The sequence below is a fragment of the Haemaphysalis longicornis genome, unplaced genomic scaffold (genome assembly GCF_048455015.1).
Source record: "Haemaphysalis longicornis isolate Haplotype H1 unplaced genomic scaffold, Haemaphysalis longicornis Haplotype H1 scaffold_13, whole genome shotgun sequence".
NCBI classification, from domain to species: Eukaryota; Metazoa; Arthropoda; class Arachnida; order Ixodida; family Ixodidae; genus Haemaphysalis; species Haemaphysalis longicornis.
The window spans coordinates 88,740,019-88,753,461 of NW_027526233.1; the positions used below are offsets into that span (position 1 = coordinate 88,740,019).

General features: G+C 47.6%; 1 pseudogene; it reads right to left on the minus strand.

Annotated features, from left to right (window-relative positions):
* Window positions 1–511: 511 nt before the first annotated feature.
* Window positions 512–1,671, minus strand: LOC144164137 (uncharacterized; annotated as a pseudogene).
* Window positions 1,672–13,443: the final 11,772 nt, after the last annotated feature.

Below are 13,443 nucleotides of genomic sequence, written 5' to 3' on the forward strand. Positions count from 1 at the left end.
AAATTGAAGTCCCCCAGGAGGATGACGCGAGCATTTGGGTATTTGGCCGTAGGTTCGGTTAAAATACCATTAGGCTGGCGCGCGATATCCAGACTACTCGTGGGAGGCCTATAACAAACACCTAATAGTATGTGTTACAATAGTATGTGGACTGTGGTACAGAACGAAAGAGCAACCACAATTATTCGTGGTCGGAGGCAATGTTTACAAGGAAGCATGAAAGTTGTTCGTTTGTTGCAATCAGGACGCCGCCGCTACGGGTGCCGGGACGATCTGTTCGAAAAAAATAAAGTGAGGCAAGTCGTTCAAATTTTCGCTGTCCGGGACGTCAGAGGTCAATGAAGTTTCATGTAGTATAAGTAGGCTCCTACTAGATGAAGATACAAGGTCAGACACGTGGTCGCGTTTGGAAAGATAGCTACGTATGTTGTTGAAAAATTACCGAAAAAGAAAGATTAGCTTTGTGACCAAAGACAGGACCTATAAAAGACCTGGGCCTTGAAGGCAAGTGTTACGAACTTTCTTCAACATTTTCAGTTGACTCGTTAAATACGTATCGTTTGGAGCCCATAAAAAGGGTCTTATACCGTAAAAGGAAGGAACCTGATTTTTCATTAGCAAAATCCAGAAGATGCTTCTGTGCGTTCCGGACTCGATGCGAGAAATCCTCCCAGATGCTAAAATCGGTACCCTTAAGCTGCTGACCATTAGCAAGGACAGCTTTCTTGGTTTTAAAAGATGTAAACAGCACAATAATAGGACAACACCGGTCTTCCGAGTGGCTGCCAAGACGGTGGGCACGCTCAACATCCTTGGATTCGACAGGTATTTTTAGGTGATCTCCGCAAAACCCACCAATACGCTCCTCAGACTGCGCATATGTTTTGGATGGCTTGTCATCCGCAACAAGTTGTTCCGTCAGGAACGATTCTCCGCACCTTCCAGTGGAGCCTCCAGTACAGAGACCTGTGTAGCTGTCTGGGAGGTGGCTGTGGCCATGGCGTCAAGATCGGTTCGGAGTGTGCTCACACTACTGTAGTAGGATTCTAGACTGTCGGTTCTCTTGCCTAGTTCGGAAATAGTTTTATCAGTGGTAGAGAGCTTGCTTTTTAGGATTTGTACATGGCCAATGATCTGGGATTGACCGGAAGACAGGCTTTTTAGTGCAGTCAATATTTCCTCTAGGGTGGTCGGTCCAGGGTTTGTTTCAATATCTCCACCCAACAGTAACAGCAGAGAGAACACAAGGTTCATACAATCAGAAATAATGCAAGCACATCTCTGCGGGCTCGGTAGCTGAAAAAGGTATCGGTTGCTTGTTTTTTAAGCAAAAATACAGTATTGATTACTGACCTGCATCTCGAACAGAAGTGGATCAAACTGCGTCGTGGCACAGCTACGAAGCCCACAGTTCGCAACGGGCTGGGGGGGGGGATTTATACGCTGTGCGCTTGGTGAAGTCGATGACGATGTAGCTGGTAAAGCTCTTTCGAGCGTCCAGTTTCCGGGATGCAGCGTCGATAGGGCAGAGGTGGCCAACGCTGGAAGTATGTGGCCGTCATCTGCGTTGACGGGCCTTGATGGGAAAGGGTTGCTCGCATCGATGCATGATACCGGGCCCAGAAGAACGGATACCAGTACGCAGAAAATAGCGCGTACGAAATCCTGCATCACGAACAGAAGTGGATTAGACTGCATCGTGGCACAGCCAGCGAGCCCACCCTACGTCGTAGTGTACTCGGGAATGTTTGAGAGCCACCTCTAGCGCCTCAAGCTTACTCTCAGTTTTTGTACACGCGCAGCACTTCAACTGAATTGCAAGAAATATTTTGGCCACATCATGATCGGCGTTCCGGCCACCTAGTAGATGCGCGTGGAAAAACTCGCGATCTTTTAAATATTTCTGCCATGTAAAACTTTTCCACACTTCCGTTCACCAAGGGTGTGCGGAGTCGCCTCCCTTCCCATTCACTGCTGAACGGGCGATACAACCCTTGGCCTCCATTCGTTGAATTGAGACTCCGGCAAAAGGAGATTCCTGATTGAAGGGATGCGAACTGCTCAGCTCTGGAACGAATCCTTGGGGAAATAAAAAGTCCGGGCGCCCAAGCGAGAGCGGCAACGGGCGGTCGGCATTTGACGGAGAACCATTTTGGGTCCTGCACTCGCTTTTGTACGGACCATGTCACACTCTTGGTGATCATGTACATGTTGTAGACAAATGATGATTCATTGATTGATTGATTGATTATTGGTTTTAACACGCCGAGGCAACGCAGGCGAGGAGGCGCGCCGTAGTGAGGGGTTTTGGATTAACTCTGACAACCTGGGGATTTTTAGCGTGCACCAAAATCTCGCACACACGGGCGTTATTGCTTTTTGCCTCCACCAGGAAAGCGGCCGCCGTGGCCGGGAATCGAACCCACGACCTCGTGCTCAGCAGCGTAACGCCTTATCCTGTATGCGAATGCTGCTCCTACTCACCGTCTGCTCGACAGCTTCGTCATTGATATGTACGCCGCTTTGTTATCAGGCTGAGCAAGGCCGCTTCGCCACAGGACGCTTTAGCTGGTAAAAAGAGGATTCAAATTATGAACCCTATATGAAGATGACGGCTTTACTTTTGAAGGTTGCGCAAGGCTGAGCTATATATACAAATTAGAGAATAAACTAATGTGCAGTTAAGCGAAAAAATTAGACATGGTCTGCGAAACGCACAGTTGTGTCATGTCTTTTCGCAGCCCCTGTCAATTTGTTTTGCGCTAAGCTGTAGAAAATGTGAGCATTGAATTAAAAGACTACGGAGATCCGTAGTAGAACAGGGTGGCAAATTACAGCAAAAGGCTCGCGTCTGCAATGGATCTGGTTGGACTCACTGTTTACCGACGACAAAGGTATGGACAAGACATTGCCGTCCTCCAAATTGACAGTTCTTGGTGTTCAGGAAGGGCGCAGCTGATCCCAAACAAGCCAAAATAGTGAAAAACCGCGCGTTGGGCTCACGAAATGCGCATCGAAAAGTAACATCGCGGAAATACCACGCCTAAATGCCCGGAGCGCACTGTTCATTCAGGGCTCAAAGTACACCAGGGGAGTTACGTTTTCAAAGAGGAATAAAACGGTGTGGGAAAGTCGAAAGGATATAAAAAAGCATTTTTTTTCTCCATCATTTATGTTCACAGGGATTTCGCAGAAGCCTGATCATGCATATACACCTGAAAATTAAGAACCTGTTGGAAGAAAGACTATTGTATCGTTTATGCGGGATGCCGGTTAAAGAAAGGTCTTGATAATAGAATAAAATGTTCTCGGTAATATCCTTGAGACGCCGGATGCCAATGCAGAAGCAGCATCACCCGTGTTTCTTCCCTAAAACCTCCTGCGCCTCCCAAGGACTTTAGTATTCTCGAATAAAGGCCTTCTGTAACATCCCATGAACATGTTTGTTAATTATTTGAAACACGGACGGAGACGCAATAATGTTTTTGCCGCATTGGCGAGGTTCTTCTACTGTGACTAGAACGGCGGGTGCATGTGGTCACCAAAAAAGAGCGGTAAGGCAGGCGAACAAAATATACATGCAGCCTAGGTACTTTTGTATTTCTGGGACAAAGAATTCATTAATGCACTACCAAACTCGGAAGCACCCCCACGTAAGTGTTAAGCTTCTGTCAGAACTGTCAGTGGCGATTAAAAATATTCGTGGAATCTGGCGGTTTCAAGCACATTGCGGCTGAGTAGTCAATGGTCCAGAATATGGTTGGTCTTGGTTGAGATAACAGATAAATCACTGATTTAGATAACAGGATGTCTTTCAGTGGACACTTTAAAGAAAGTGCATTATAAAACCTAAAATTCCTGTCGAAACCTCAAAAAGCGGAACATTAAAACTTGACACCCACAGAACCACAGCATCAGCGTTACTCGCAACTGAGGAGAAACCCGGAAAGCGCAGCTAAACTTCATCTGCTGCATGTAAAATGTATCTGCGCCAACTATCGCACAAATACTTGAAACAAACGCTGCTGACCATTCCGAAACAATGTATGGCTGAAACCATTGAGGGCGGAGTTGTCAGATCCATTGTTCTCTACGAAAGGAAAGATTCCGGTTCTGTCCAGCTAAATGCACTCGTTGTGGCAATCAACCATGATGTCACCCTTCATCAACAAGTGCAAACCCAAGATGATTGTTGTAAGATGGCGGAAACGCCCCAAGTCCGCCAACGAAACAATTGCTGTGCAAACCGCAGCGGATGTATGCAATAACTTCAATAACGTACATCCTTACGTAATTCTTTGTCAGTTACAGTTCACTTTGCGGCCAAGGTGGGATTTCAAAGCAACACTTATTACACACACCGTTGCTCATGCATCAGTGAAATACAGTGTTCAGCTGCCATAATACACCACTGCCACTGCGTTTTTTTAGCATACTTAAAGGTAAAGGAAGTTTCAACTCAGAATTTTTGGTGACAGGCATATTACATCATGGTTTGTGGTGTGCCCTCACCCGCATCGGCCTTTTTGGCTAGATTTTCGATGCCGAGGTGAGTGTGAACGTCATGGTGGTGTGCTCAAATGCGTTAGACATGAGGTGTTAAATTTGAGGTGAATGCACATGGCCTTGTTGTTCTTGTCGTGGCGCGCGACGTTGACGCCGATAGCTACGAGGTGTGTTTTCCAACAGATCACAAATGCAGCAGCTGGCTCATCCACGCTCACTGCAATGGCAGCATTTGTTGTATGGGTTACATCAACACTCGGGAATGCGTAACAGGCTGGGGATGTTGAGAGAAGTGCTAGAGGTCACACTGGTTTCTTACCTATTCGGACAATCTAGTGCGCTGCAGGCTTTAACGGCGAGTGGTAAGGCTTGCATCAGGAAATTCAGCGCTCCAAGGCGTGAGAGTGTTCATCCACACTCTGTGAAGCCTGAAATTGTCAATATATTGAGCTCACATATGGCCCCAAAGTCTCTTGGTGTCGTGGCAGTTCCTCGCGGACAATGCGTGATATGGTTTTAAAGGTAAGGGGCAAATACACCAACCAACGGCGTTTTTTCAAAGCGGTCCCAACGTTTCAAAGCCGACGCGGCACCTTCATTAGGGGTGACTATGTACGACACGAAGCAGCGGTTATATAGGTGTCTTCTTCTTTTTTTTTTCTTACGGGATTTTTACCGCTAGTTAGGTTGGGGAGACCATGAACTTCCCGGAACGCCTCCGCCAACACAAAAACGACGTTCGCAAGTCCGACACTCAGCGCCGTGCACTGGCCGAGCACTGCGAAAAAGTTGACCACAGGAATACTTTGACGGCGCGCACGTGATTGGCACCGAAACCAATTAGCACAAATATTACTGCTTGAGTCCTGGCACATACAAGGAAACCGGCAAGGCCTGAACCCTGAACCGGCCTGAACCGGCAAGGCCTCGGAGCCCTTTCCACCATCTACGCCCACGGCCTCCGACGCGCAAGGGCAAGAATCCAGAAAGAAAAAAGGAAAAGAGGACGACACCTATATAACTGCTGCTTCTTGTCGTACATAGTCACCCCTGATGAAGGAGCCGAGTTGGCTCCGAAACGTTGGGACCGCTTAGAATAAACACCCTCGGTCGGTGTATTTGCCTCTTAAGTTTAACCCAACCAGACGGAGTTCTGTCGAAGATGTTCACATTCAAGATTTTAAAGGTGTAGATTGGTTTACATGAGCCCTTGCGTTAGTGTCCACGTTTGCCAAAACAACTTACTTAGGTGTCAACGGGGTACTTTCAAGTCTTCATAAGGGCGACGATGCAGGCCGGTGTCCCGTGCGAAGTTCAACTTTTGGCGGCCCATTAGAAAGTGTTATACGTCTTGAGTGATTCCTTTTAACAAATGTCCAACCTTATCACTCTGATATTCGCAGGTCAGCGACTCTACAAAGCTTTGCACTTCTTTTTATAGGTCGTGGTCTTAAGAATGTTAAGCATTTACAAGGTAGTGGCTATGTAGCCGGAGCACCACCTGGCTCACCTCTACGCCCACAAACCCCGACATCTTGCAAATATATATTTCATGTAACAAGGTCATCCCAGACAGCTGCTGTGCTTTTGGGTTTTCTATGTTGCTTTTAAGCCTGTTTTACGCTTGACCTTCTGCCTCGTAGTATGTTGCGGGATATGGATTGGAGCGCGCAATCTGAATCGTCATATGTAAAGAGTGCGTTGAGGTGAGGGCGATTTTTTCGGTATAGGATGTAGAGTTTGTATGTGGGAGGTGGGGCGTCCTGTACAGTAGAGATATATTTTTTTAACATCAACAAGGCTAATTAGATCCTGGTGAATGTCATATAACACAATATACAGAAAGAGGTCCCAAAGTGAACACTGTAGTGGGACCTCTTGTTAGTAAACGCGAGAAGTGATATAAAAAGGTTCAGAAAATGCAGTCGCGCGTACAGTAGATAATGGGAAAAATACGACAAACAAGGCAAATAAAATAATATACGTTTGTGTGACAGAAATATTTTCAGAGACAGAATACATAATTATACAGTGCAACAGATTTAAAGGCTGGTCATGAAGAACATAGGCGTAGTAATGAATTTTCTAAGTAATCACAGCGAAAAACAGACCACATGATTTAGCGGGATAAAAATGTCCTGAGTGAGTGTTTGAATGGAGAAATAGGCGACAGATCTTTAAGTTCAAGAGGGAGGCTGTTCCAGTTCTTTATAGCAGCGAATTCTACCGTTTGTTTTCCATAGTTTGTGCGCACTCGTGGAAGCAGATAGTTGTGTTGAAGTGAGAACCGTGTTGGTAAGTTGCTTTCTATTGATTATGTATAAGTATTCCCAACTTTTGGTTTAACGGTAAGCAAATATTCCCAGGTTATACAGAACGAGTTTGTCAACGGTAAAAAGGTTTAGTTTCCGAAAAAGTGGGGGCACATGCGCGTTGTACTGGCTGGATGTCATCAGTCGAACCACTTGGTTTTGAATGGGCTGAAGGGGGGTGAGGTGCGAATGATAAGTGAGGCCCCAAGACACGATACAGTAGTTGATGATACTATAAACAAATGCATAGTACAGGGAAATGAGCGTTGATAAGCTAAAACATTGACGCGCTTTCAGCAAAACTCTAATACCATATGCCGTCTTCTTTTTTAAATACCGAATGTGTGCAGTGAATTTAAGGGAGCAGTCCAGTTGAACAGCGAGAAACAAGCATTGATTGCTTGAGAATATGGGGTGAGAGTTAATGAGTATGGTCACATAATCGTGCCTGAGCTTACGGGAACTAAATAACATGAATTGTGTTTTAGATGGATTATTACTAGCTTATTTCTGTCGCACCACACGCTAAGTTTCGTAAGGTCGTTATTTAGCTACTGCGTTATTTAATGGGTATTTTCGTGGGCGGTGTAAATGGTTGTGTCGTCAGCATAAAGTAGGCAGTCAGCTGGAGTTGTTAGGCAGTTTGGGAGGTCATTAATGCAAATTAGGAATAAGAGTGGACCAAGGATAGATCCTTGTGGTACGCCTATATTTACAATTTTTATATCCGACGTTGCACCTGATACGTTAAAGGTTTGTTCTCGATCGAGCAAGTATTTCCTAATGAGGTTTAAAGGGGGACCAATTGTACCATATGAGGATATTTTTTGATAAAGAATGTCATAATTGATGGAATCAAATGCTTTACTAAAATCTATGAAAACGGATCCCACTATTTCACCTTCATCGATTGCCTTCCTAAATTTATCAGTCAGCGCTATTAGAGCAAGATTAGTGGAGTAACCGGACCGGAAACCGAACTGTCGAGGCGTCAGAATTGCGAACTTATTGAGGTAATTTAAAATACGTTGTTCAATTAGCTTTTCAATCACTTTACTAAAAAATGGAAGTATAGAAATTGGTCTGTAGTTATTCATGGCAGTCTTATCCCCCTTTTTGAAGACAGGAATTAATTTATTTCTTTTGAGCTCTTGTGGGAAGACAGCAGTTTTAAAAATAAATTTACAATGTAAGCTAGTGTATCAGATATACTATCAACAGTATCCTTGATGTAGCGCGCACGAATGTTATCAAGGCCGGCACTGGTTGTTTTAAGATTATTGATAGTAGAACTAACTTCACTGGATGAAACTGGGAAAAGAAAGAATGATTGTGAAACTTTTCGTTGAGCAGAGGTAAAGGGTGCATTCGTTACATTTGATGTTGTCGAAAAAAATGAGCTGTAGGCGTTAGCGATTTTTTTGTTTGTGCTGAGCGAAAGGCTGTTGTGTTGTATTTCTGAGATAACATTCGGAGGAGCATTGTTATTCAGAAATTTGTGAATGATGCGCCACTGCTTTCCACTGTTACTATCGGTTTCACTTATTCGTCGTTCGTAATAATTCTTTTTAGCGGTTTTCAGCAATAGCGTCAAAGTAACAATATTTTTTGTACCGCCTGAGAAGCGCGGCGTTGAAAGGTGGCCGCTTGATTTTTTTGTAAAGGTTTTCTTTTTTACGCATGCTTTTGAGCAATCAGGGAGTTAACCAGGGGTTCTCAGGGAATGAATAGTTTTTACGACACTTTACTTTAGATGTAGACGACGTTATGCAGTTGTTTATTATCGCGGCAAATTCACTGTACGATGATTTAGCATCTTGACACGACAAGATTCGGGACCAGGGGGCGCATGACATTAACTCTCGGAAATGCTGTTTGTTGAATATTGTTCTGTATGACTGATCTTTTGAACAGTTATGTGCACAGTGAAAACGAAGGGCTATTGGGTAATGATCAGTAATGCTTGCTCGAATGATAAACGCTTCCGGTGGGGTGAGGGCATTTGTTAGCGCATGATCAATAAGTGTCCCTGCGTTGGTGCTCGAAGAACGGGGTGGTGCGTGAATTAGTGTCTCATATCCATAGCCAAGAAAGCAATTAGTGTATTCATTAACATGCGCGACCGAGTCATCTAGAAGGTTTATGTTTATATCCCCTAAGATCACGACGCTTTTGTTTTCGTTTGACAGAGAATACAGGAGATCATCAAAAGCGGAACAGATGTGTGTGATAGGAGAGCTCGGCGAACGGTAAATGCAGCCAAAAACGGTTTTCTTGTTATCATTAAAAAAATTAGGACTATCAACTTCAACCCATACAAATTCGCAATCCGGTACATTAAGAGAAAGGTCAAGTCTACGTTTATAGGTTACACTACCTAGTACAAAAATGGCTGATCCACCATGGCTTGAATTTCGTCGGTGGCAGTATTCTGCGGTATAACCCGGGAAGCCATACAGGTTCTTATCACTTTCTGATAGCCATGTGTCCGAGACACAAATGACAGAAATGGGGGAGGTCGTTGACGAAAATAAAGTGTGAAATTCGTTGTAATGTTTTCGGAGGCTACGGGCGTTAACGTGGGCAGCAGAGTAGCACGTGTGGTCACTGATCGATTGGAATTTGTTCAGTCCAATGTAGGCCATATTTTGCTGTTATTTGCTTATTCGGGCGCCATATTAATGGAAAATGGAAAGGTCAGCCGCGTTGCGAATACGGTGAACTTTGCTGTCTTCGGTTTTCCTGGCCTTAATTTGGCAATTTTCGGTCCAGAGAAACCGCCAGTTGTTTTCTTTTTTCAGGTTTAGAGCCTACCCAAACAAACGTTTGTTGGCAGGGGTGAGGTGGTCATTAATGTAGACCGGTTTTGCGTCATTACCGTGAAAGTTGATTTCGTCTGTTTGCAGTCGTGCCTTCCCGCCTTCGCGACGAATTCAGCCTTTTTGGCGCGAGAGCAAAAGTGAACGATTAGGTTGTGGATGTTTCAATTAGCAGGTACTCGGTGCACGACATCAAGGTCAGCTTCGGAAACAGGAATTTCTATTTTTTGCGCGATTGTTTTCACAATTGCTACTACATCTTCCCCTTGCGTTTCCGGAACTCCCCTGATTTCGATATTATTTTTCCTTGAGTATTGTTCAAGTTCCGCTACTCTGCTTTCCAGTTCTTCGTTGCGTGCATTTAGCCTTTTATTGGCAGCCTTAAGCGCTTCCAGTTCAGTTTTTACTTGTTTCACTAAGCCATTCAGCATGGTCATGCTTTTCTGGCATTCACTGACTTCATTCTGCAGGGGTTCGTTCCCCGAAGCGGACTCAAGCTGCAACTTGGACATAGCGGAAGAAACGGCTGCCTCCACAGCTTTGGACACCCTATTGGTTGGCATTAGTTCAGCATTGGTTGGCATGGTTACACCACAAAAACACTGTAGCAGCAGCAGTCGCACACAAAAGTGGTAACTAAGAATGCAGGGTACAAACGAAAGTGTGCAAACCTGTGTGCAAAACGGGTGGAATTTAGCCACTGTCACCGGCCGCGACCGCTGCTGCTGCAATGGTGATGTGGGCTCGGGATGGGCGTCCTTTACGGCTGCTGCCTCAGTGCTGCCGCCAGCGGTTGGAAGCGAACGTACGTTCGTCTCCGCAGGCGTCGAGTCTGGGCACGTGTAGTAGCCGGCAGTGCTGAATCAGATGCGTGTCCTCAGCAGCTCGAAAGCAATCAAGCAAATAGAAACATGTGTGCAAAATGCGTGGAATATAGCCAATGTCACCGGCCGCGACCGCTGCTGCTGCAATGGTGATGTGGGCCCGGGATGGGCGTCCTTTACGGCTGCTGCCTCAGTGCTGCCGCCAGCGGTGGGAAGCGAACGGACGTTCGTCTCCGCAGGCGTCGAGTCTGGGCATGTGTAGTAGCCGGCAGTGCTGAATCAGATGCGTGTCCTCAGCAGCTCGACAGCAATCAAGCAAGTAGAAACCTGTGTGCAAAATGCGTGGAATATAGCCAATGTCACCGGCCGCGACCGCTGCTGCTGCAATGGTGATGTGGGCTCGGGATGGGCGTCCTTTACGGCTGCTGCCTCAGTGCTGCCGCCTGCGGTGGGAAGCGAACGGACGTTCGTCTCCGCAGGCGTTGAGTCTGGGCACGTGTAGTAGCCGGCAGTGCTGAATCAGATGCGTGTCCTCAGCAGCTCGACAGCAATCAAGCAAATAGAAACATGTGTGCAAAATGCGTGGAATATAGCCAATGTCACCGGCCGCGACCGCTGCTGCTGCAATGGTGATGTGGGCTCGGGATGGACGTCCTTTACGGCTGCTGCCTCAGTGCTGCCGCCAGCGGTGGGAAGCGAACGGACGTTCGTCTCCGCAGGCGTCGAGTCTGGGCACGTGTAGTAGCCGGCAGTGCTGAATCAGATGCGTGTCCTCAGCAGCTCGACAGCAATCAAGCAAGTAGAAACCTGTGTGCAAAATGCGTGGAATATAGCCACTGTCACCGGCCGCGATCGCTGCTGCTGCAATGGTGATGTGGGCTCGGGATGGGCGTCCTTTACGGCTGCTGCCTCAGTGCTGCCGCCAGCGGTTGGAAGCGAACGGACGTTCGTCTGCGCAGGCGTCGAGTCTGGGCACGTGTAGTAGCCGGCAGTGCTGAATCAGATGCGTGTCCTCAGCAGCTCGACAGCAATCAAGCAAGTAGAAACATGTGTGCAAAATGCGTGGAATATAGCCACTGTCACCGGCCGCGATCGCTGCTGCTGCAATGGTGATGTGGGCTCGGTATGGGCGTCCTTTACGGCTGCTGCCTCAGTGCTGCCGCCAGCGGTGGGAAGCGAACGGACGTTCGTCTGCGCAGGCGTCGAGTCTGGGCACGTGTAGTAGCCGGCAGTGCTGAATCAGATGCGTGTCCTCAGCAGCTCGACAGCAATCAAGCAAGTAGAAACATGTGTGCAAAATGCGTGGAATATAGCCACTGTCACCGGCCGCGATCGCTGCTGCTGCAATGGTGATGTGGGCTCGGGATGGGCGTCCTTTACGGCTGCTGCCTCAGTGCTGCCGCCAGCGGTGGGAAGTGAACGGACGTTCGTCTGCGCAGGCGTCGAGTCTGGGCACGTGTAGTAGCCGGCAGTGCTGAATCAGATGCGTGTCCTCAGCAGCTCGACAGCAATCAAGCAAGTAGAAACCTGTGTGCAAAGTGCATGGAATATAGCCAATGTCACCGGCCGCGACCGCTGCTGCTGCAATGGTGATGTGGGCTCGGGATGGGCGTCCTTTACGGCTGCTGCCTCAGTGCTGCCGCCAGCGGTGGGAAGCGAACGTACGTTCGTCTCGGCAGGCGTCGAGTCTGGGCACGTGTAGTAGCCGGCAGTGCTGAATCAGATGCGTGTTCTCAGCAGCTCGACAGCAAACAAGCAAGTAGAAACCTGTGTGCAAAATGCGTGGAATATAGCCACTGTCACCGGCCGCGACCGCTGCTGCTGCAATGGTGATGTGGGCTCGGGATGGGCGTCCTTTACGACTGCTGCCTCAGTGCTGCCGCCAGCGGTGGGAAGCGAACGGACGTTCGTCTGCGCAGGCGTCGAGTCTGGGCACGTGTAGTAGCCGGCAGTGCTGAATCAGATGCGTGTCCTCAGCAGCTCGACAGCAATCAAGCAAGTAGAAACCTGTGTGCAAAATGCGTGGAATATAGCCACTGTCACCGGCCGCGATCGCTGCTGCTGCAATGGTGATGTGGGCTCGGGATGGGCGTCCTTTACGGCTGCTGCCTCAGTGCTGCCGCCTGCGGTGGGAAGCGAACGGACGTTCGTCTGCGCAGGCGTCGAGTCTGGGCACGTGTAGTAGCCGGCAGTGCTGAATCAGATGCGTGTCCTCAGCAGCTCGACAGCAATCAAGCAAGTAGAAACATGTGTGCAAAATGCGTGGAATATAGCCACTGTCACCGGCCGCGATCGCTGCTGCTGCAATGGTGATGTGGGCTCGGGATGGGCGTCCTTTACGGCTGCTGCCTCAGTGCTGCCGCCAGCGGTTGGAAGCGAACGGACGTTCGTCTGCGCAGGCGTCGAGTCTGGGCACGTGTAGTAGCCGGCAGTGCTGAATCAGATGCGTCTCCTCAGCAGCTCGACAGCAATCAGGCAAGTAGAAACGGCCGCGACCGCTGCTGCTGCAATCAAGGTGAGGATCTGGGAGAGAAGCTGATCGTAATTTACCGAATAGTTTTGTGAGGAGCGACAGGGTCTATAAGCAGTTGTGGTGTTAGTGGGCTAATCACATAACATGGAGCGGATTATATTCTTAGTATATTTCACGCTCAGGGCGGCTCTTAAGCTAAAGGTAAATTTTGTGCATTCGTGATGTTGGTCTGTTTCGTCATCACCGGTGGGTCTTTGGGTTAGCGGTGCAGTGCCTGTTTGAAGCTCTTGTTTTCATTTAGGCGGTGGCACTGAGTTTCACAACCGACATTCCAGCTGTTTATGACAAAATGGTACACCTATGCCCCAATGACTCCGTCGTGTTTGGCATTCGTAGAGAAAGTAGATAAAATATGCTGTACACCACAGCCCAAATATATATATATATATATATATATATTTATTTAGTTATTTATATAAGCGGTTCAGCTAGTGCAGGTTGAATAGTAA